At 65.4% G+C, this 22,997-nt stretch overlaps 1 protein-coding gene across 5 annotated transcripts in view; it reads right to left on the reverse strand.

The window, feature by feature from the left end:
• MPL (MPL proto-oncogene, thrombopoietin receptor) overlaps positions 1–22,997 on the reverse strand; it is a 75,192-nt gene that overhangs the window by 29,110 nt on the left and 23,085 nt on the right. The gene's annotated exons all lie outside the window — the stretch shown is intronic.

A 22,997-nucleotide genomic window follows, 5' to 3' on the forward strand; every position in this document is an offset into this window, starting at 1 on the left:
GTCGCCGAGGGGGCCAAGTTAAATGGGGGTTTGGAGGGGGCGCCGATTGCAGGGTCGCCGAGGGGGCTAAGTTAAATGGGGGGTTTGGAGGGGGCGCCGATTCCAGGGTCGCCGCGGGGGCCAAGTTAAATGGGGGTTTGGAGGGGCGCCGATTGCAGGGTCGCCGAGGGGGCCAAGTTAAATGGGGGGTTTGGAGGGGGGCCGATTGCAGGGTCGCCGAGGGGGCCAAGTTAAATGGGGGTTTGGAGGGGGTGCCGATTGCAGGGTCGCCGAGGGGGCCAAGTTAAATGGGGGGTTTGGAGGGGCGCCGATTGCAGGGTCGCCGAGGGGGCCAAGTTAAATGGGGGTTTGGAGGGGGCGCCGATTGCAGGGTCGCCGAGGGGGCCAAGTTAAATGGGGGGTTTGGAGGGGCGTCGATTGCAGGGTCGCCGAGGGGGCCAAGTTAAATGGGGGGTTTGGAGGGGCGTCGATTGCAGGGTCGCCGAGGGGGCCAAGTTAAATGGGGGTTTGGAGGGGCGCCGATTGCAGGGTCGCCGAGGGGGCCAAGTTAAATGGGGGTTTGGAGGGGCGCCGATTGCAGGGTCGTCGAGGGGGCCAAGTTAAATGGGGGGTTTGGAGGGGCGCCGATTGCAGGGTCGCCGAGGGGGCCAAGTTAAATGGGGGTTTGGAGGGGTGCCGATTGCAGGGTCGCCGAGGGGGCCAAGTTAAATGGGGGGTTTGGAGGGGCGCCGATTGCAGGGTCGCCGAGGGGGCCAAGTTAAATGGGGGTTTGGAGGGGCGCCGATTGCAGAGTCGCCGAGGGGGCCAAGTTAAATGGGGGTTTGGAGGGGCGCCGATTGCAGGGTCGCCGAGGGGGCCAAGTTAAATGGGGGTTTGGAGGGGCGCCGATTGCAGGGTCGCCGAGGGGGCCAAGTTAAATGGGGGTTTGGAGGGGCGCCGATTGCAGGGTCGCCGAGGGGGCCAAGTTAAATGGGGGGTTTGGAGGGGCGCCGATTGCAGGGTCGCCGAGGGGCCCAAGTTAAATGGGGGTTTGGAGGGGGCGCCGATTGCAGGGTCGCCGAGGGGGCCAAGTTAAATGTGGGGTTTGGAGGGGCGCCGATTGCAGGGTCGCCGAGGGGGCCAAGTTAAATGGGGGTTTGGAGGGGCGCCGATTGCAGGGTCGCCGAGGGGGCCAAGTTAAATGGGGGTTTGGAGGGGCGCCGATTGCAGGGTCGCCGAGGGGGCCAAGTTAAATGGGGGTTTGGAGGGGCGCCGATTGCAGGGTCGCCGAGGGGGCCAAGTTAAATGGGGGTTTGGAGGGGCGCCGATTGCAGGGTCGCCGAGGGGGCCAAGTTAAATGGGGGGTTTGGAGGGGCGCCGATTGCAGGGTCGCCGAGGGGCCCAAGTTAAATGGGGGTTTGGAGGGGGCGCCGATTGCAGGGTCGCCGAGGGGGCCAAGTTAAATGGGGGTTTGGAGGGGCGCCGATTGCAGGGTCGCCGAGGGGGCCAAGTTAAATGGGGGTTTGGAGGGGCGCCGATTGCAGGGTCGCCGAGGGGGCCAAGTTAAATGGGGGTTTGGAGGGGGCGCCGATTGCAGGGTCGCCGAGGGGGCCAAGTTAAATGGGGGGTTTGGAGGGGCGCCGATTGCAGGGTCGCCGAGGGGGCCAAGTTAAATGGGGGGTTTGGAGGGGCGTCGATTGCAGGGTCGCCGAGGAGGCCAAGTTAAATGGGGGGTTTGGAGGGGCGCCGATTGCAGGGTCGCCGAGGGCGCCAAGTTAAATGGGGGTTTGGAGGGGCGTCGATTGCAGGGTCACCGAGGGGGCCAAGTTAAATGGGGGTTTGGAGGGGCGCCGATTGCAGGGTCGCCGAGGGGGCCAAGTTAAATGGGGGTTTGGAGGGGCGCCGATTGCAGGGTCGCCGAGGGGCCAAGTTAAATGGGGGTTTGGAGGGGCGCCGATTGCAGGGTCGCCGAGGGGGCCAAGTTAAATGGGGGGTTTGGAGGGGCGCCGATTGCAGGGTCGCCGAGGGGGCCAAGTTAAATGGGGGGTTTGGAGGGGCGCCGATTGCAGGGTCGCCGAGGGGGCCAAGTTAAATGGGGGGTTTGGAGGGGCGCCGATTGCAGGGTCGCCGAGGGGGCCAAGTTAAATGGGGGGTTTGGAGGGGCGCCGATTGCAGGGTCGCCGAGGGGGCCAAGTTAAATGGGGGTTTGGAGGGGCGCCGATTGCAGGGTCGCCGAGGGGGCCAAGTTAAATGGGGGTTTGGAGGGGCGCCGATTGCAGGGTCGCCGAGGGGGCCAAGTTAAATGGGGGTTTGGAGGGGCGCCGATTGCAGGGTCGCCGAGGGGGCCAAGTTAAATGGGGGGTTTGGAGGGGCGCCGATTGCAGGGTCGCCGAGGGGGCCAAGTTAAATGGGGGGTTTGGAGGGGCGCCGATTGCAGGGTCGCCGAGGGGGCCAAGTTAAATGGGGGTTTGGAGGGGCGCCGATTGCAGGGTCGCCGAGGGGGCCAAGTTAAATGGGGGGTTTGGAGGGGCGCCGATTGCAGGGTCGCCGAGGGGGCCAAGTTAAATGGGGGGTTTGGAGGGGCGCCGATTGCAGGGTCGCCGAGGGGGCCAAGTTAAATGGGGGGTTTGGAGGGGGCGCCGATTGCAGGGTCGCCGAGGGGGCCAAGTTAAATGGGGGGTTTGGAGGGGCGCCGATTGCAGGGTCGCCGAGGGGGCCAAGTTAAATGGGGGTTTGGAGGGGCGCCGATTGCAGGGTCGCCGAGGGCGCCAAGTTAAATGGGGGTTTGGAGGGGCGCCGATTGCAGGGTCGCCGAGGGGGCCAAGTTAAATGGGGGTTTGGAGGGGCGCCGATTGCAGGGTCGGCGAGGGCGCCAAGTTAAATGGGGGGTTTGGAGGGGGCGTCGATTGCAGGGTCGCCGAGGGGGCCAAGTTAAATGGGGGTCTGGAGGGGAGCCGATTGCAGGGTCGCCGAGGGGGCCAAGTTAAATGGGGGTTTGGAGGGGGCGCCGATTGCAGGGTCGCCGAGGGCGCCAAGTTAAATGGGGGGTTTGGAGGGGCGCCGATTGCAGGGTCACCGAGGGGGCCAAGTTAAATGGGGGTTTGGAGGGGCGCCGATTGCAGGGTCGCCGAGGGGGCCAAGTTAAATGGGGGTTTGGAGGGGCGCCGATTGCAGGGTCGCCGAGGGGGCCAAGTTAAATGGGGGTTTGGAGGGGCGCCGATTGCAGGGTCGCCGAGGGGGCCAAGTTAAATGGGGGTTTGGAGGGGCGTCGATTGCAGGGTCGCCGAGGGGGCCAAGTTAAATGGGGGGTTTGGAGGGGGCGCCGATTGCAGGGTCGGCGAGGGGGCCAAGTTAAATGGGGGGTTTGGAGGGGGCGCCGATTGCAGGGTCGCCGAGGGCGCCAAGTTAAATGGGGGGTTTGGAGGGGGCGCCGATTGCAGGGTCGCCGCGGGGGCCAAGTTAAATGGGGGGTTTGGAGGGGGCGCCGATTGCAGGGTCGCCGAGGGGGCCAAGTTAAATGGGGGTTTGGAGGGGCGCCGATTGCAGGGTCGCCGAGGGGGCCAAGTTAAATGGGGGGTTTGGAGGGGGCGTCGATTGCAGGGTCGCCGAGGGGGCCAAGTTAAATGGGGGTTTGGAGGGGAGCCGATTGCAGGGTCGCCGAGGGGGCCAAGTTAAATGGGGGGTTTGGAGGGGGCGTCGATTGCAGGGTCGCCGAGGGGGCCAAGTTAAATGGGGGTTTGGAGGGGCGCCGATTGCAGGGTCGCCGAGGGCGCCAAGTTAAATGGGGGTTTGGAGGGGCGCCGATTGCAGGGTCGCCGAGGGCGCCAAGTTAAATGGGGGGTTTGGAGGGGCGCCGATTGCAGGGTCACCGAGGGGGCCAAGTTAAATGGGGGGTTTGGAGGGGGCGCCGATTCCAGGGTCGCCGCGGGGGCCAAGTTAAATGGGGGGTTTGGAGGGGGCGCCGATTGCAGGGTCGCCGAGGGGGCCAAGTTAAATGGGGGTTTGGAGGGGGCGCCGATTGCAGGGTCGCCGAGGGGGCCAAGTTAAATGGGGGTTTGGAGGGGGCGCCGATTGCAGGGTCGCCGAGGGGGCTAAGTTAAATGGGGGGTTTGGAGGGGGCGCCGATTCCAGGGTCGCCGCGGGGGCCAAGTTAAATGGGGGTTTGGAGGGGCGCCGATTGCAGGGTCGCCGAGGGGGCCAAGTTAAATGGGGGGTTTGGAGGGGGGCCGATTGCAGGGTCGCCGAGGGGGCCAAGTTAAATGGGGGTTTGGAGGGGGTGCCGATTGCAGGGTCGCCGAGGGGGCCAAGTTAAATGGGGGGTTTGGAGGGGCGCCGATTGCAGGGTCGCCGAGGGGGCCAAGTTAAATGGGGGTTTGGAGGGGCGTCGATTGCAGGGTCGCCGAGGGGGCCAAGTTAAATGGGGGTTTGGAGGGGCGCCGATTGCAGGGTCGCCGAGGGGGCCAAGTTAAATGGGGGTTTGGAGGGGCGCCGATTGCAGGGTCGTCGAGGGGGCCAAGTTAAATGGGGGGTTTGGAGGGGCGCCGATTGCAGGGTCGCCGAGGGGGCCAAGTTAAATGGGGGTTTGGAGGGGTGCCGATTGCAGGGTCGCCGAGGGGGCCAAGTTAAATGGGGGGTTTGGAGGGGCGCCGATTGCAGGGTCGCCGAGGGGGCCAAGTTAAATGGGGGTTTGGAGGGGCGCCGATTGCAGAGTCGCCGAGGGGGCCAAGTTAAATGGGGGTTTGGAGGGGCGCCGATTGCAGGGTCGCCGAGGGGGCCAAGTTAAATGGGGGTTTGGAGGGGCGCCGATTGCAGGGTCGCCGAGGGGGCCAAGTTAAATGGGGGTTTGGAGGGGCGCCGATTGCAGGGTCGCCGAGGGGGCCAAGTTAAATGTGGGGTTTGGAGGGGCGCCGATTGCAGGGTCGCCGAGGGGGCCAAGTTAAATGGGGGTTTGGAGGGGCGCCGATTGCAGGGTCGCCGAGGGGGCCAAGTTAAATGGGGGTTTGGAGGGGCGCCGATTGCAGGGTCGCCGAGGGGGCCAAGTTAAATGGGGGTTTGGAGGGGGCGCCGATTGCAGGGTCGCCGAGGGGGCCAAGTTAAATGGGGGGTTTGGAGGGGCGCCGATTGCAGGGTCGCCGAGGGGGCCAAGTTAAATGGGGGGTTTGGAGGGGCGTCGATTGCAGGGTCGCCGAGGAGGCCAAGTTAAATGGGGGGTTTGGAGGGGCGCCGATTGCAGGGTCGCCGAGGGCGCCAAGTTAAATGGGGGTTTGGAGGGGCGTCGATTGCAGGGTCACCGAGGGGGCCAAGTTAAATGGGGGTTTGGAGGGGCGCCGATTGCAGGGTCGCCGAGGGGGCCAAGTTAAATGGGGGTTTGGAGGGGCGCCGATTGCAGGGTCGCCGAGGGGCCAAGTTAAATGGGGGTTTGGAGGGGCGCCGATTGCAGGGTCGCCGAGGGGGCCAAGTTAAATGGGGGTTTGGAGGGGCGCCGATTGCAGGGTCGCCGAGGGGGCCAAGTTAAATGGGGGGTTTGGAGGGGCGCCGATTGCAGGGTCGCCGAGGGGGCCAAGTTAAATGGGGGGTTTGGAGGGGCGCCGATTGCAGGGTCGCCGAGGGGGCCAAGTTAAATGGGGGTTTGGAGGGGCGCCGATTGCAGGGTCGCCGAGGGGGCCAAGTTAAATGGGGGGTTTGGAGGGGCGCCGATTGCAGGGTCGCCGAGGGGGCCAAGTTAAATGGGGGGTTTGGAGGGGCGCCGATTGCAGGGTCGCCGAGGGGGCCAAGTTAAATGGGGGGTTTGGAGGGGGCGCCGATTGCAGGGTCGCCGAGGGGGCCAAGTTAAATGGGGGGTTTGGAGGGGCGCCGATTGCAGGGTCGCCGAGGGGGCCAAGTTAAATGGGGGTTTGGAGGGGCGCCGATTGCAGGGTCGCCGAGGGCGCCAAGTTAAATGGGGGTTTGGAGGGGCGCCGATTGCAGGGTCGCCGAGGGGGCCAAGTTAAATGGGGGTTTGGAGGGGCGCCGATTGCAGGGTCGGCGAGGGCGCCAAGTTAAATGGGGGGTTTGGAGGGGGCGTCGATTGCAGGGTCGCCGAGGGGGCCAAGTTAAATGGGGGGTTGGAGGGGCGTCGATTGCAGGGTCGCCGAGGGGGCCAAGTTAAATGGGGGTTTGGAGGGGCGCCGATTGCAGGGTCGCCGAGGGGGCCAAGTTAAATGGGGGTTTGGAGGGGGCGCCGATTGCAGGGTCGCCGAGGGGGCCAAGTTAAATGGGGGTTTGGAGGGGGCGCCGATTGCAGGGTCGCCGAGGGCGCCAAGTTAAATGGGGGGTTTGGAGGGGCGCCGATTGCAGGGTCACCGAGGGGGCCAAGTTAAATGGGGGTTTGGAGGGGCGCCGATTGCAGGGTCGCCGAGGGGGCCAAGTTAAATGGGGGGTTGGAGGGGCGTCGATTGCAGGGTCGCCGAGGGGGCCAAGTTAAATGGGGGTTTGGAGGGGGCGCCGATTGCAGGGTCGCCGAGGGGGCCAAGTTAAATGGGGGGTTGGAGGGGCGTCGATTGCAGGGTCGCCGAGGGGGCCAAGTTAAATGGGGGTTTGGAGGGGCGCCGATTGCAGGGTCGCCGAGGGGGCCAAGTTAAATGGGGGTTTGGAGGGGGCGCCGATTGCAGGGTCGCCGAGGGGGCCAAGTTAAATGGGGGTTTGGAGGGGGCGCCGATTGCAGGGTCGCCGAGGGCGCCAAGTTAAATGGGGGGTTTGGAGGGGCGCCGATTGCAGGGTCACCGAGGGGGCCAAGTTAAATGGGGGTTTGGAGGGGCGCCGATTGCAGGGTCGCCGAGGGGGCCAAGTTAAATGGGGGTTTGGAGGGGCGCCGATTGCAGGGTCGCCGAGGGGGCCAAGTTAAATGGGGGTTTGGAGGGGCGCCGATTGCAGGGTCGCCGAGGGGGCCAAGTTAAATGGGGGTTTGGAGGGGCGTCGATTGCAGGGTCGCCGAGGGGGCCAAGTTAAATGGGGGGTTTGGAGGGGGCGCCGATTGCAGGGTCGGCGAGGGGGCCAAGTTAAATGGGGGGTTTGGAGGGGGCGCCGATTGCAGGGTCGCCGCGGGGGCCAAGTTAAATGGGGGGTTTGGAGGGGCGCCGATTGCAGGGTCGCCGAGGGGGCCAAGTTAAATGGGGGGTTTGGAGGGGCGCCGATTGCAGGGTCGCCGAGGGGGCCAAGTTAAATGGGGGGTTTGGAGGGGCGCCGATTGCAGGGTCGCCGAGGGGGCCAAGTTAAATCGGGGGTTTGGAGGGGGCGCCGATTGCAGGGTCGCCGAGGGGCCAAGTTAAATGGGGGGTTTGGAGGGGCGCCGATTGCAGGGTCGCCGAGGGGGCCAAGTTAAATGGGGGTTTGGAGGGGCGCCGATTGCAGGGTCGCCGAGGGGGCCAAGTTAAATGGGGGTTTGGAGGGGCGCCGATTGCAGGGTCGCCGAGGGGGCCAAGTTAAATGGGGGGTTTGGAGGGGCGCCGATTGCAGGGTCGCCGAGGGGGCTAAGTTAAATGGGGGGTTTGGAGGGGCGCCGATTGCAGGGTCGCCGAGGGGGCCAAGTTAAATGGGGGTTTGGAGGGGCGCCGATTGCAGGGTCACCGAGGGGGCCAAGTTAAATGGGGGTTTGGAGGGGCACCGATTGCAGGGTCGTCGAGGGGGCCAAGTTAAATGGGGGGTTTGGAGGGGCGCCGATTGCAGGGTCGCCGAGGGGGCCAAGTTAAATGGGGGGTTTGGAGGGGCGCCGATTGCAGGGTCGCCGAGGGCGCCAAGTTAAATGGGGGTTTGGAGGGGCGCCGATTGCAGGGTCGCCGAGGAGGCCAAGTTAAATGGGGGGTTTGGAGGGGCGCCGATTGCAGGGTCGCCGAGGGGGCCAAGTTAAATGGGGGTTTGGAGGGGCGCCGATTGCAGGGTCGCCGAGGGGGCCAAGTTAAATGGGGGGTTTGGAGGGGGCGTCGATTGCAGGGTCGCCGAGGGGGCCAAGTTAAATGGGGGTTTGGAGGGGCGCCGATTGCAGGGTCGCCGAGGGGGCCAAGTTAAATGGGGGGTTTGGAGGGGGCGCCGATTGCAGGGTCGCCGAGGGGGCCAAGTTAAATGGGGGGTTTGGAGGGGCGCCGATTGCAGGGTCGCCGAGGGCGCCAAGTTAAATGGGGGGTTTGGAGGGGCGCCGATTGCAGGGTCGCCGAGGGCGCCAAGTTAAATGGGGGGTTTGGAGGGGCGCCGATTGCAGGGTCGCCGAGGGGGCCAAGTTAAATGGGGGTTTGGAGGGGGCGCCGATTGCAGGGTCGCCGAGGGGGCCAAGTTAAATGGGGGGTTTGGAGGGGCGCCGATTGCAGGGTCGCCGAGGGGGCCAAGTTAAATGGGGGTTTGGAGGGGCGCCGATTGCAGGGTCGCCGAGGGCGCCAAGTTAAATGGGGGTTTGGAGGGGGCGCCGATTGCAGGGTCGCTGAGGGGGCCAAGTTAAATGGGGGGTTTGGAGGGGCGCCGATTGCAGGGTCGCCGAGGGCGCCAAGTTAAATGGGGGTTTGGAGGGGGCGCCGATTGCAGGGTCGCCGAGGGGGCCAAGTTAAATGGGGGGTTTGGAGGGGCGCCGATTGCAGGGTCGCCGAGGGGGCCAAGTTAAATGGGGGGTTTGGAGGGGCGCCGATTGCAGGGTCGCCGAGGGGGCCAAGTTAAATGGGGGTTTGGAGGGGCGCCGATTGCAGGGTCGCCGAGGGGGCCAAGTTAAATGGGGGTTTGGAGGGGCGCCGATTGCAGGGTCGCCGAGGGGGCCAAGTTAAATGGGGGGTTTGGAGGGGGCGCCGATTGCAGGGTCGCCGAGGGGGCCAAGTTAAATGGGGGTTTGGAGGGGCGCCGATTGCAGGGTCGCCGAGGGGGCCAAGTTAAATGGGGGGTTTGGAGGGGGCGCCGATTGCAGGGTCGCCGAGGGGGCCAAGTTAAATGGGGGGTTTGGAGGGGCGCCGATTGCAGGGTCGCCGAGGGGGCCAAGTTAAATGGGGGGTTTGGAGGGGCGCCGATTGCAGGGTCGCCGAGGGGGCCAAGTTAAATGGGGGTTTGGAGGGGCGCCGATTGCAGGGTCGGCGAGGGGGCCAAGTTAAATGGGGGTTTGGAGGGGGCGCCGATTGCAGGGTCGCCGAGGGGGCCAAGTTAAATGGGGGTTTGGAGGGGCGCCGATTGCAGGGTCGCCGAGGGGGCCAAGTTAAATGGGGGATTTGGAGGGGGCGCCGATTGCAGGGTCGCCGAGGGGGCCAAGTTAAATGGGGGGTTTGGAGGGGCGCCGATTGCAGGGTCGCCGAGGGGGCCAAGTTAAATGGGGGTTTGGAGGGGCGCCGATTGCAGGGTCGCCGAGGGGGCCAAGTTAAATGGGGGTTTGGAGGGGGCGTCGATTGCAGGGTCGCCGAGGGGGCCAAGTTAAATGGGGGTTTGGAGGGGCGCCGATTGCAGGGTCGCCGAGGGGGCCAAGTTAAATGGGGGGTTTGGAGGGGGCGCCGATTGCAGGGTCGCCGAGGGGGCCAAGTTAAATGGGGGGTTTGGAGGGGCGCCGATAGCAGGGTCGCCGAGGGGGCCAAGTTAAATGGGGGTTTGGAGGGGCGCCGATTGCAGGGTCGCCGAGGGGGCCAAGTTAAATGGGGGTTTGGAGGGGCGTCGATTGCAGGGTCGCCGAGGGCGCCAAGTTAAATGGGGGGTTTGGAGGGGCGTCGATTGCAGGGTCGCCGAGGGGGCCAAGTTAAATGGGGGGTTTGGAGGGGCGCCGATTGCAGGGTCGCCGAGGGGGCCAAGTTAAATGGGGGGTTTGGAGGGGCGCCGATTGCAGGGTCGCCGAGGGGGCCAAGTTAAATGGGGGGTTTGGAGGGGGCGCCGATTGCAGGGTCGCCGAGGGGGCCAAGTTAAATGGGGGGTTTGGAGGGGCGCCGATTGCAGGGTCGCCGAGGGGGCCAAGTTAAATGGGGGGTTTGGAGGGGCGCCGATTGCAGGGTCGCCGAGGGGGCCAAGTTAAATGGGGGGTTTGGAGGGGGCACCGATTGCAGGGTCGCCGAGGGGGCCAAGTTAAATGGGGGGTTTGGAGGGGCGCCGATTGCAGGGTCGCCGAGGGGGCCAAGTTAAATGGGGGGTTTGGAGGGGGCGCCGATTGCAGGGTCACCGAGGGGGCCAAGTTAAATGGGGGTTTGGAGGGGCGCCGATTGCAGGGTCGCCGAGGGGGCCAAGTTAAATGGGGGGTTTGGAGGGGCGCCGATTGCAGGGTCGCCGAGGGGGCCAAGTTAAATGGGGGGTTTGGAGGGGCGCCGATTGCAGGGTCGCCGAGGGGCCAAGTTAAATGGGGGTTTGGAGGGGCGCCGATTGCAGGGTCGCCGAGGGGGCCAAGTTAAATGGGGGGTTTGGAGGGGCGCCGATTGCAGGGTCGCCGAGGGGGCCAAGTTAAATGGGGGTTTGGAGGGGCGCCGATTGCAGGGTCGCCGAGAGGGCCAAGTTAAATGGGGGGTTTGGAGGGGCGCCGATTGCAGGGTCGCCGAGGGGGCCAAGTTAAATGGGGGGTTTGGAGGGGCGCCGATTGCAGGGTCGCCGAGGGGGCCAAGTTAAATGGGGGGTTTGGAGGGGCGCCGATTGCAGGGTCGCCGAGGGGGCCAAGTTAAATGGGGGTTTGGAGGGGCGCCGATTGCAGGGTCGCCGAGGGGGCCAAGTTAAATGGGGGGTTTGGAGGGGGCGCCGATTGCAGGGTCGCCGAGGGGGCCAAGTTAAATGGGGGGTTTGGAGGGGCGCCGATTGCAGGGTCGCCGAGGGGGCCAAGATAAACGGGGGTTTGGAGGGGGCGCCGATTGCAGGGTCGGCGAGGGGGCCAAGTTAAATGGGGGTTTGGAGGGGGCGCCGATTGCAGGGTCGCCGAGGGGGCCAAGTTAAATGGGGGGTTTGGAGGGGGCGCCGATTGCAGGGTCGCCGAGGGGGCCAAGTTAAATGGGGGTTTGGAGGGGCGCCGATTGCAGGGTCGCCGAGGGCGCCAAGTTAAATGGGGGTTTGGAGGGGCGCCGATTGCAGGGTCGCCGAGGGGGCCAAGTTAAATGGGGGTTTGGAGGGGCGCCGATTGCAGGGTCGCCGAGGGGGCCAAGTTAAATGGGGGGTTTGGAGGGGCGCCGATTGCAGGGTCGCCGAGGGGGCCAAGTTAAATGGGGGGTTTGGAGGGGCGCCGATTGCAGGGTCGCCGAGGGGGCCAAGTTAAATGGGGGTTTGGAGGGGCGCCGATTGCAGGGTCGCCGAGGGGGCCAAGTTAAATGGGGGGTTTGGAGGGGCGCCGATTGCAGGGTCGCCGAGGGGGCCAAGTTAAATGGGGGGTTTGGAGGGGGCGCCGATTGCAGGGTCGCCGAGGGGGCCAAGTTAAATGGGGGGTTTGGAGGGGCGCCGATTGCAGGGTCGCCGAGGGGGCCAAGTTAAATGGGGGTTTGGAGGGGCGCCGATTGCAGGGTCGCCGAGGGGGCCAAGTTAAATGGGGGGTTTGGAGGGGGCGCCGATTGCAGGGTCGCCGAGGGGGCCAAGTTAAATGGGGGGTTTGGAGGGGGCGCCGATTGCAGGGTCGCCGAGGGGGCCAAGTTAAATGGGGGTTTGGAGGGGGCGCCGATTGCAGGGTCGCCGAGGGGGCCAAGTTAAATGGGGGGTTTGGAGGGGCGCCGATTGCAGGGTCGCCGAGGGGGCCAAGTTAAATGGGGGTTTGGAGGGGCGCCGATTGCAGGGTCGTCGAGGGGGCCAAGTTAAATGGGGGGTTTGGAGGGGCGCCGATTGCAGGGTCGCCGAGGGGGCCAAGTTAAATGGGGGGTTTGGAGGGGCGCCGATTGCAGAGTCGCCGAGGGGGCCAAGTTAAATGGGGGTTTGGAGGGGCGCCGATTGCAGAGTCGCCGAGGGGGCCAAGTTAAATGGGGGTTTGGAGGGGGCGCCGATTGCAGGGTCGCCGAGGGGGCCAAGTTAAATGGGGGGTTTGGAGGGGCGCCGATTGCAGGGTCGCCGAGGGGGCCAAGTTAAATGGGGGTTTGGAGGGGCGCCGATTGCAGGGTCGCCGAGGGGGTCAAGTTAAATGGGGGTTTGGAGGGGCGCCGATTGCAGGGTCGCCGAGGGGGCCAAGTTAAATGGGGGTTTGGAGGGGCGCCGATTGCAGGGTCGCCGAGGGGGCCAAGTTAAATGGGGGTTTGGAGGGGGCGCCGATTGCAGGGTCGCCGAGGGGGCCAAGTTAAATGGGGGGTTTGGAGGGGGCGTCGATTGCAGGGTCGCCGAGGGGGCCAAGTTAAATGGGGGGTTTGGAGGGGCGCCGATTGCAGGGTCGCCGAGGGGGCCAAGTTAAATGGGGGTTTGGAGGGGCGCCGATTGCAGGGTCGCCGAGGGGGCCAAGTTAAATGGGGGGTTTGGAGGGGGCGTCGATTGCAGGGTCGCCGAGGGGGCCAAGTTAAATGGGGGGTTTGGAGGGGCGCCGATTGCAGGGTCGCCGAGGGGGCCAGGTTAAATGGGGGTTTGGAGGGGCGCCGATTGCAGGGTCGCCGAGGGGGCCAAGTTAAATGGGGGTTTGGAGGGGCGCCGATTGCAGGGTCGCCGAGGGGGCCAAGTTAAAAGGGGGTTTGGAGGGGCGCCGATTGCAGGGTCGCCGAGGGGGCCAAGTTAAATGGGGGGTTTGGAGGGGCGTCGATTGCAGGGTCGCCGAGGGGGCCAAGTTAAATGGGGGTTTGGAGGGGCGCCGATTGCAGGGTCGCCGAGGGGGCCAAGTTAAATGGGGGTTTGGAGGGGGCGCCGATTGCAGGGTCGCCGAGGGGGCCAAGTTAAATGGGGGTTTGGAGGGGCGCCGATTGCAGGGTCGCCGAGGGGGTCAAGTTAAATGGGGGGTTTGGAGGGGCGCCGATTGCAGGGTCGCCGAGGGGGCCAAGTTAAATGGGGGGTTTGGAGGGGCGCCGATTGCAGGGTCGCCGAGGGGGCCAAGTTAAATGGGGGGTTTGGAGGGGGCGCCGATTGCAGGGTCACCGAGGGGGCCAAGTTAAATGGGGGGTTTGGAGGGGGCGCCGATTGCAGGATCGCCGAGGGGGCCAAGTTAAATGGGGGATTGGAGGGGGCGCCGATTGCAGGGTCGCCGAGGGGGCCAAGTTAAATGGGGGGTTTGGAGGGGCGCCGATTGCAGGGTCGCCGAGGGGGCCAAGTTAAATGGGGGTTTGGAGGGGGCGCCGATTGCAGGGTCGCCGAGGGGGCCAAGTTAAATGGGGGTTTGGAGGGGGCGTCGATTGCAGGGTTGCCGAGGGGGCCAAGTTAAATGGGGGTTTGGAGGGGCGCCGATTGCAGGGTCGGCGAGGGCACCAAGTTAAATGGGGGTTTGGAGGGGCGCCGATTGCAGGGTCGCCGAGGGGGCCAAGTTAAATGGGGGTTTGGAGGGGTGCCGATTGCAGGGTCGCCGAGGGGGCCAAGTTAAATGGGGGGTTTGGAGGGGCGCCGATTGCAGGGTCGCCGAGGGGGTCAAGTTAAATGGGGGGTTTGGAGGGGCGCCGATTGCAGGGTCGCCGAGGGGGCCAAGTTAAATGGGGGGTTTGGAGGGGCGTCGATTGCAGGGTCGCCGAGGGGGCCAAGTTAAATGGGGGGTTTGGAGGGGGCGCCGATTGCAGGGTCGCCGAGGGGGCCAAGTTAAATGGGGGGTTTGGAGGGGCGCCGATTGCAGGGTCGCCGAGGGGGCCAAGTTAAATGGGGGTTTGGAGGGGCGCCGATTGCAGGGTCGCCGAGGGGGCCAAGTTAAATGGGGGGTTTGGAGGGGGCGCCGATTGCAGGGTCGCCGAGGGGGCCAAGTTAAATGGGGGGTTTGGAGGGGGCGCCGATTGCAGGGTCGCCGAGGGGGCCAAGTTAAATGGGGGGTTTGGAGGGGGCGCCGATTGCAGGGTCGCCGAGGGGGCCAAGTTAAATGGGGGTTTGGAGGGGGCGCCGATTGCAGGGTCGCCGAGGGCTCCAAGTTAAATGGGGGTTTGGAGGGGCGCCGATTGCAGGGTCGCCGAGGGGGCCAAGTTAAATGGGGGGTTTGGAGGGGCGCCGATTGCAGGGTCGCCGAGGGGGCCAAGTTAAATGGGGGTTTGGAGGGGCGCCGATTGCAGGGTCGCCGAGGGGGCCAAGTTAAATGGGGGGTTTGGAGGGGCGCCGATTGCAGGGTCGCCGAGGGGGCCAAGTTAAATGGGGGTTTGGAGGGGCGCCGATTGCAGGGTCACCGAGGGGGCCAAGTTAAATGGGGGGTTTGGAGGGGGCGCCGATTGCAGGGTCGCCGAGGGGGCCAAGTTAAATGGGGGTTTGGAGGGGGCGCCGATTGCAGGGTCGCCGAGGGGGCCAAGTTAAATGGGGGGTTTGGAGGGGGCGCCGATTGCAGGGTCGCCGAGGGGGCCAAGTTAAATGGGGGGTTTGGAGGGGCGCCGATTGCAGGGTCGCCGAGGGGGCCAAGTTAAATGGGGGGTTTGGAGGGGGCGCCGATTGCAGGGTCGCCGAGGGGGCCAAGTTAAATGGGGGGTTTGGAGGGGCGCCGATTGCAGGGTCGCCGAGGGGGCCAAGTTAAATGGGGGGTTTGGAGGGGCGCCGATTGCAGGGTCGCCGAGGGGGCCAAGTTAAATGGGGGTTTGGAGGGGCGCCGATTGCAGGGTCGCCGTGGGGGCCAAGTTAAATGGGGGGTTTGGAGGGGGCGCCGATTGCAGGGTCGCCGAGGGCGCCAAGTTAAATGGGGGGTTTGGAGGGGGCGCCGATTGCAGGGTCGCCGAGGGGGCCAAGTTAAATGGGGGTTTGGAGGGGTGCCGATTGCAGGGTCGCCGAGGGGGCCAAGTTAAATGGGGGGTTTGGAGGGGCGCCGATTGCAGGGTCGCCGAGGGGGCCAAGTTAAATGGGGGTTTGGAGGGGCGCCGATTGCAGGGTCGCCGAGGGCGCCAAGTTAAATGGGGGTTTGGAGGGGCGCCGATTGCAGGGTCGCCGAGGGGGCCAAGTTAAATGGGGGTTTGGAGGGGCGCCGATTGCAGGGTCGCCGAGGGCGCCAAGTTAAATGGGGGTTTGGAGGGGGCGCCGATTGCAGGGTCGGCGAGGGCGCCAAGTTAAATGGGGGGTTTGGAGGGGGCGCCGATTCCAGGGTCGCCGCGGGGGCCAAGTTAAATGGGGGGTTTGGAGGGGCGCCGATTGCAGGGTCGCCGAGGGGGCCAAGTTAAATGGGGGGTTTGGAGGGGCGCCGATTGCAGGGTCGCCGAGGGGCCCAAGTTAAATGGGGGTTTGGAGGGGCGCCGATTGCAGGGTCGCCGAGGGGGTCAAGTTAAATGGGGGGTTTGGAGGGGGCGCCGATTGCAGGGTCGCCGAGGGGGCCAAGTTAAATGGGGGGTTTGGAGGGGCGCCGATTGCAGGGTCGCCGAGGGGGCCAAGTTAAATGGGGGTTTGGAGGGGCGCCGATTGCAGGGTCGCCGAGGGGGCCAAGTTAAATGGGGGGTTTGGAGGGGCGCCGATTGCAGGGTCGCCGAGGGGGCCAAGTTAAATGGGGGTTTGGAGGGGCGCCGATTGCAGGGTCGCCGAGGGGGCCAAGTTAAATGGGGGGTTTGGAGGGGCGCCGATTGCAGGGTCGCCGAGGGGGCCAAGTTAAATGGGGGTTTGAGGGGGCGCCGATTGCAGGGTCGCCGAGGGGGCCAAGTTAAATGGGGGTTTGGAGGGGCGCCGATTGCAGGGTCGCCGAGGGGGCCAAGTTAAATGGGGGGTTTGGAGGGGGCGCCGATTGCAGGGTCGCCGAGGGGGCCAAGTTAAATGGGGGTTTGGAGGGGCGCCGATTGCAGGGTCGCCGAGGGGGCCAAGTTAAATGGGGGTTTGGAGGGGGCGCCGATTGCAGGGTCGCCGAGGGGGCCAAGTTAAATGGGGGTTTGGAGGGGCGCCGATTGCAGGGTCGCCGAGGGGGCCAAGTTAAATGGGGGTTTGGAGGGGCGCCGATTGCAGGGTCGCCGAGGGCGCCAAGTTAAATGGGGGGTTTGGAGGGGGCGTCGATTGCAGGGTCGCCGAGGGGGCCAAGTTAAATGGGGGGTTTGGAGGGGGCGCCGATTGCAGGGTCGCCAAGGGGGCCAAGTTAAATGGGGGTTTGGAGGGGCGCCGATTGCAGGGTCGCCGAGGGGGCCAAGTTAAATGGGGGGTTTGGAGGGGCGCCGATTGCAGGGTCGCCGAGGGGGCCAAGTTAAATGGGGGTTTGGAGGGGGCGCCGATTGCAGGGTCACCGAGGGCGCCAAGTTAAATGGGGGTTTGGAGGGGCGCCGATTGCAGGGTCGCCGATGGGGCCAAGTTAAATGGGGGGTTTGGAGGGGCGCCGATTGCAGGGTCGCCGATGGGGCCAAGTTAAATGGGGGGTTTGGAGGGGCGCCGATTGCAGGGTCGCCGAGGGGGCCAAGTTAAATGGGGGTTTGGAGGGGCGCCGATTGCAGGGTCGCCGAGGGGGCCAAGTTAAATGGGGGTTTGGAGGGGCGCCGATTGCAGAGTCGCCGAGGGGGCCAAGTTAAATGGGGCTTTGGAGGGGCGCCGATTGCAGGGTCGCCGAGGGGGCCAAGTTAAATGGGGGTTTGGAGGGGCGCCGATTGCAGGGTCGCCGAGGGGGCCAAGTTAAATGGGGGTTTGGAGGGGTGCCGATTGCAGGGTCGCCGAGGGGGCCAAGTTAAATGGGGGTTTGGAGGGGCGCCGATTGCAGAGTCGCCGAGGGGGCCAAGTTAAATGGGGCTTTGGAGGGGCGCCGATTGCAGGGTCGCCGAGGGGGCCAAGTTAAATGGGGGTTTGGAGGGGCGCCGATTGCAGGGTCGCCGAGGGGGCCAAGTTAAATGGGGGTTTGGAGGGGCGCCGATTGCAGGGTCGCCGAGGGGGCCAAGTTAAATGGGGGTTTGGAGGGGCGCCGATTGCAGGGTCGCCGAGGGGGCCAAGTTAAATGGGGGTTTGGAGGGGCGCCGATTGCAGGGTCGGCGAGGGGGCCAAGTTAAATGGGGGGTTTGGAGGGGCGCCGATTGCAGGGTCGCCGAGGGGGCCAAGTTAAATGGGGGGTTTGGAGGGGCGCCGATTGCAGGGTCGCCGATGGGGCCAAGTTAAATGGGGGGTTTGGAGGGGGCGCCGATTGCAGGGTCGCCGAGGGGGCCAAGTTAAATGGGGGTTTGGAGGGGCGCCGATTGCAGGGTCGCCGAGGGGGCCAAGTTAAATGGGGGTTTGGAGGGGCGCCGATTGCAGGGTCGCCGAGGGGGCCAAGTTAAATGGGGGGTTTGGAGGGGCGTCGATTGCAGGGTCACCGAGGGGGCCAAGTTAAATGGGGGGTTTGGAGGGGCGCCGATTGCAGGGTCGCCGAGGGGGCCAAGTTAAATGGGGGTTTGGAGGGGCGCCGATTGCAGGGTCGCCGAGGGGGCCAAGTTAAATGGGGGGTTTGGAGGGGGCGCCGATTGCAGGGTCGCCGAGGGGGCCAAGTTAAATGGGGGTTTGGAGGGGCGCCGATTGCAGGGTCGCCGAGGGGGCCAAGTTAAATGGGGGTTTGGAGGGGCGCCGATTGCAGGGTCGCCGAGGGGGCCAAGTTAAATGGGGGTTTGGAGGGGGCGCCGATTGCAGGGTCGCCGAGGGCGCCAAGTTAAATGGGGGGTTTGGAGGGGGCGCCGATTGCAGGGTCGCCGAGGGCGCCAAGTTAAATGGGGGTTTGGAGGGGGCGCCGATTGCAGGGTCGGCGAGGGCGCCAAGTTAAATGGGGGGTTTGGAGGGGGCGCCGATTCCAGGGTCGCCGCGGGGGCCAAGTTAAATGGGGGGTTTGGAGGGGCGCCGATTGCAGGGTCGCCGAGGGGGCCAAGTTAAATGGGGGGTTTGGAGGGGCGCCGATTGCAGGGTCGCCGAGGGCGCCAAGTTAAATGGGGGGTTTGGAGGGGCGTCGATTGCAGGGTCGCCGAGGGGGTCAAGTTAAATGGGGGGTTTGGAGGGGCGCCGATTGCAGGGTCGCCGAGGGCGCCAAGTTAAATGGGGGTTTGGAGGGGCGCCGATTGCAGGGTCGCCGAGGGGCCAAGTTAAATGGGGGGTTTGGAGGGGCGTCGATTGCAGGGTCGCCGAGGGGGCCAAGTTAAATGGGGGGTTTGGAGGGGCGCCGATTGCAGGGTCGCCGAGGGGGCCAAGTTAAATGGGGGTTTGGAGGGGCGCCGATTGCAGGGTCGCCGAGGGGGCCAAGTTAAATGGGGGTTTGGAGGGGCGCCGATTGCAGGGTCGCCGAGGGGGCCAAGTTAAATGGGGGTTTGGAGGGGCGCCGATTGCAGGGTCGCCGAGGGGGCCAAGTTAAATGGGGGGTTCGGAGGGGGTGCCGATTGCAGGGTCGCCGAGGGGGCCAAGTTAAATGGGGGTTTGGAGGGGCGCCGATTGCAGGGTCGCCGAGGGGGCCAAGTTAAATGGGGGTTTGGAGGGGCGCCGATTGCAGGGTCGCCGAGGGGGCCAAGTTAAATGGGGGGTTTGGAGGGGCGTCGATTGCAGGGTCACCGAGGGGGCCAAGTTAAATGGGGGGTTTGGAGGGGCGCCGATTGCAGGGTCGCCGAGGGGGCCAAGTTAAATGGGGGTTTGGAGGGGCGCCGATTGCAGGGTCGCCGAGGGGGCCAAGTTAAATGGGGGGTTTGGAGGGGGCGCCGATTGCAGGGTCGCCGAGGGGGCCAAGTTAAATGGGGGTTTGGAGGGGCGCCGATTGCAGGGTCGCCGAGGGGGCCAAGTTAAATGGGGGTTTGGAGGGGCGCCGATTGCAGGGTCGCCGAGGGGGCCAAGTTAAATGGGGGTTTGGAGGGGCGCCGATTGCAGGGTCACCGAGGGGGCCAAGTTAAATGGGGGTTTGGAGGGGCGCCGATTGCAGGGTCGCCGAGGGGGCCAAGTTAAATGGGGGGTTTGGAGGGGCGCCGATTGCAGGGTCGCCGAGGGGGCCAAGTTAAATGGGGGTTTGGAGGGGGCGCCGATTGCAGGGTCGCCGAGGGGGCCAAGTTAAATGGGGGTTTGGAGGGGCGCCGATTGCAGGGTCGCCGAGGGCGCCAAGTTAAATGGGGGTTTGGAGGGGCGCCGATTGCAGGGTCGCCGAGGAGGCCAAGTTAAATGGGGGTTTGGAGGGGCGCCGATTGCAGGGTCGGCGAGGGGGCCAAGTTAAATGGGGGGTTTGGAGGGGCGCCGATTGCAGGGTCGCCGAGGAGGCCAAGTTAAATGGGGGTTTGGAGGGGCGCCGATTGCAGGGTCGGCGAGGGGGCCAAGTTAAATGGGGGGTTTGGAGGGGCGCCGATTGCAGGGTCACCGAGGGGGCCAAGTTAAATGGGGGGTTTGGAGGGGGCGCCGATTGCAGGGTCGCCGAGGGGGCCAAGTTAAATGGGGGTTTGGAGGGGCCCCGATTGCAGGGTCGCCGAGGGGGCCAAGTTAAATGGGGGGTTTGGAGGGGGCGCCGATTGCAGGGTCACCGAGGGGGCCAAGTTAAATGGGGGTTTGGAGGGGCGCCGATTGCAGGGTCGCCGAGGGGGCCAAGTTAAATGGGGGTTTGGAGGGGCGCCGATTGCAGGGTCGCCGAGGGGGCCAAGTTAAATGGGGGTTTGGAGGGGCGCCGATTGCAGGGTCGCCGAGGGGGCCAAGTTAAATGGGGGTTTGGAGGGGGCGCCGATTGCAGGGTCGCCGAGGGGGCCAAGTTAAATGGGGGGTTTGGAGGGGGCGCCGATTGCAGGGTCGGCGAGGGGGCCAAGTTAAATGGGGGTTTGGAGGGGCGCCGATTGCAGGGTCGCCGAGGGGGCCAAGTTAAATGGGGGGTTTGGAGGGGCGCCGATTGCAGGGTCGCCGAGGGGGCCAAGTTAAATGGGGGTTTGGAGGGGCGCCGATTGCAGGGTCGCCGAGGGGGCCAAGTTAAATGGGGGTTTGGAGGGGCGCCGATTGCAGGGTCGCCGAGGGGGCCAAGTTAAATGGGGGGTTTGGAGGGGCGCCGATTGCAGGGTCGCCGAGGGGGCCAAGTTAAATGGGGGTTTGGAGGGGCGCCGATTGCAGGGTCGCCGAGGGGGCCAAGTTAAATGGGGGTTTGGAGGGGCGCCGATTGCAGGGTCGCCGAGGGGGCCAAGTTAAATGGGGGGTTTGGAGGGGCGCCGATTGCAGGGTCGCCGAGGGGGCCAAGTTAAATGGGGGTTTGGAGGGGCGCCGATTGCAGGGTCGCCGAGGGCGCCAAGTTAAATGGGGGTTTGGAGGGGCGCCGATTGCAGGGTCGCCGAGGGGGCCAAGTTAAATGGGGGGTTTGGAGGGGCGTCGATTGCAGGGTCACCGAGGGGGCCAAGTTAAATGGGGGTTTGGAGGGGCGCCGATTGCAGGGTCGCCGAGGGGGCCAAGTTAAATGGGGGGTTTGGAGGGGGCGCCGATTGCAGGGTCGCCGAGGGGGCCAAGTTAAATGGGGGGTTTGGAGGGGGCGTCGATTGCAGGGTCGCCGAGGGGGCCAAGTTAAATGGGGGTTTGGAGGGGCGCCGATTGCAGGGTCACCGAGGGGGCCAAGTTAAATGGGGGGTTTGGAGGGGCGCCGATTGCAGGGTCGCCGAGGGGGCCAAGTTAAATGGGGGTTTGGAGGGGCGCCGATTGCAGGGTCGCCGAGGGCGCCAAGTTAAATGGGGGGTTTGGAGGGGCGCCGATTGCAGGGTCGCCGAGGGGGCCAAGTTAAATGGGGGTTTGGAGGGGCGCCGATTGCAGGGTCGCCGAGGGGGCCAAGTTAAATGGGGGTTTGGAGGGGCGCCGATTGCAGGGTCGCCGAGGGGGCCAAGTTAAATGGGGGTTTGGAGGGGGCGCCGATTGCAGGGTCGCCGAGGGGGCCAAGTTAAATGGGGGTTTGGAGGGGCGCCGATTGCAGGGTCGCCGAGGGGGCTAAGTTAAATGGGGGGTTTGGAGGGGCGCCGATTGCAGGGTCGCCGAGGGGGCCAAGTTAAATGGGGGGTTTGGAGGGGGCGCCGATTGCAGGGTCGCCGAGGGGGCCAAGTTAAATGGGGGTTTGGAGGGGCGTCGATTGCAGGGTCGCCGAGGGGGCCAAGTTAAATGGGGGGTTTGGAGGGGGCGTCGATTGCAGGGTCGCCGAGGGGGCCAAGTTAAATGGGGGTTTGGAGGGGCGCCGATTGCAGGGTTGGCGAGGGGGCCAAGTTAAATGGGGGGTTTGGAGGGGCGCCGATTGCAGGGTCGCCGAGGGGGCCAAGTTAAATGGGGGTTTGGAGGGGGCGCCGATTGCAGGGTCGCCGAGGGGGCCAAGTTAAATGGGGGGTTTGGAGGGGCGCCGATTGCAGGGTCGCCGAGGGGGCCAAGTTAAATGGGGGTTTGGAGGGGGCGCCGATTGCAGGGTCGCCGAGGGGGCCAAGTTAAATGGGGGTTTGGAGGGGCGTCGATTGCAGGGTCGCCGCGGGCGCCAAGTTAAATGGGGGGTTTGGAGGGGGCGCCGATTGCAGGGTCGTCGAGGGGGCCAAGTTAAATGGGGGGTTTGGAGGGGCGCCGATTGCAGGGTCGTCGAGGGGGCCAAGTTAAATGGGGGGTTTGGAGGGGCGCCAATTGCAGGGTCGCCGAGGGGGCTAAGTTAAATGGGGGTTTGGAGGGGCGCCGATTGCAGGGTCACCGAGGGGGCCAAGTTAAATGGGGGTTTGGAGGGGCGCCGATTGCAGGGTCTCCGAGGGGGCCAAGTTAAATGGGGGTTTGGAGGGGCGCCGATTGCAGGGTCGGCGAGGGGGCCAAGTTAAATGGGGGGTTTGGAGGGGCGCCGATTGCAGGGTCGCCGAGGGGGCCAAGTTAAATGGGGGTTTGGAGGGGCGCCGATTGCAGGGTCACCGAGGGGGCCAAGTTAAATGGGGGTTTGGAGGGGCGCCGATTGCAGGGTCGCCGAGGGGGCCAAGTTAAATGGGGGTTTGGAGGGGCGCCGATTGCAGGGTCGCCGAGGGGGCCAAGTTAAATGGGGGTTTGGAGGGGCGCCGATTGCAGGGTCGCCGAGGGGGCCAAGTTAAATGGGGGTTTGGAGGGGCGCCGATTGCAGGGTCGCCGAGGGGGCCAAGTTAAATGGGGGGTTTGGAGGGGCGCCGATTGCAGGGTCGCCGAGGGCGCCAAGTTAAATGGGGGTTTGGAGGGGCGCCGATTGCAGGGTCGCCGAGGGGGCCAAGTTAAATGGGGGTTTGGAGGGGCGCCGATTGCAGGGTCGCCGAGGGGGCCAAGTTAAATGGGGGTTTGGAGGGGCGCCGATTGCAGGGTCGCCGAGGGGGCCAAGTTAAATGGGGGGTTTGGAGGGGCGCCGATTGCAGGGTCGCCGAGGGGGCCAAGTTAAATGGGGGTTTGGAGGGGCGCCGATTGCAGGGTCACCGAGGGCGCCAAGTTAAATGGGGGGTTTGGAGGGGCGCCGATTGCAGGGTCGCCGAGGGGGCCAAGTTAAATGGGGGTTTGGAGGGGCGCCGATTGCAGGGTCGCCGAGGGGGCCAAGTTAAATGGGGGGTTTGGAGGGGGCGTCGATTGCAGGGTCGCCGAGGGGGCCAAGTTAAATGGGGGTTTGGAGGGGCGCCGATTGCAGGGTCGCCGAGGGGGCCAAGTTAAATGGGGGTTTGGAGGGGCGCCGATAGCAGGGTCGCCGAGGGGGCCAAGTTAAATGGGGGGTTTGGAGGGGCGCCGATTGCAGGGTCGCCGAGGGGGCCAAGTTAAATGGGGGGTTTGGAGGGGCGCCGATTGCAGGGTCGCCGAGGGGGCCAAGTTAAATGGGGGGTTTGGAGGGGCGCCGATTGCAGGGTCGCCGAGGGGGCCAAGTTAAATGGGGGGTTTGGAGGGGCGCCGATTGCAGGGTCGCCGAGGGGGCCAAGTTAAATGGGGGGTTTGGAGGGGCGCCGATTGCAGGGTCACCGAGGGGGTCAAGTTAAATGGGGGGTTTGGAGGGGCGCCGATTGCAGGGTCGCCGAGGGGGCCAAGTTAAATGGGGGGTTTGGAGGGGCGCCGATTGCAGGGTCGCCGAGGGGGCCAAGTTAAATGGGGGTTTGGAGGGGCGCCGATTGCAGGGTCGCCGAGGGGGCCATGTT

Source organism: Pelodiscus sinensis, unplaced genomic scaffold (assembly GCF_049634645.1).
Source record: "Pelodiscus sinensis isolate JC-2024 unplaced genomic scaffold, ASM4963464v1 ctg65, whole genome shotgun sequence".
Lineage (NCBI taxonomy): Eukaryota > Metazoa > Chordata > Testudines > Trionychidae > Pelodiscus > Pelodiscus sinensis.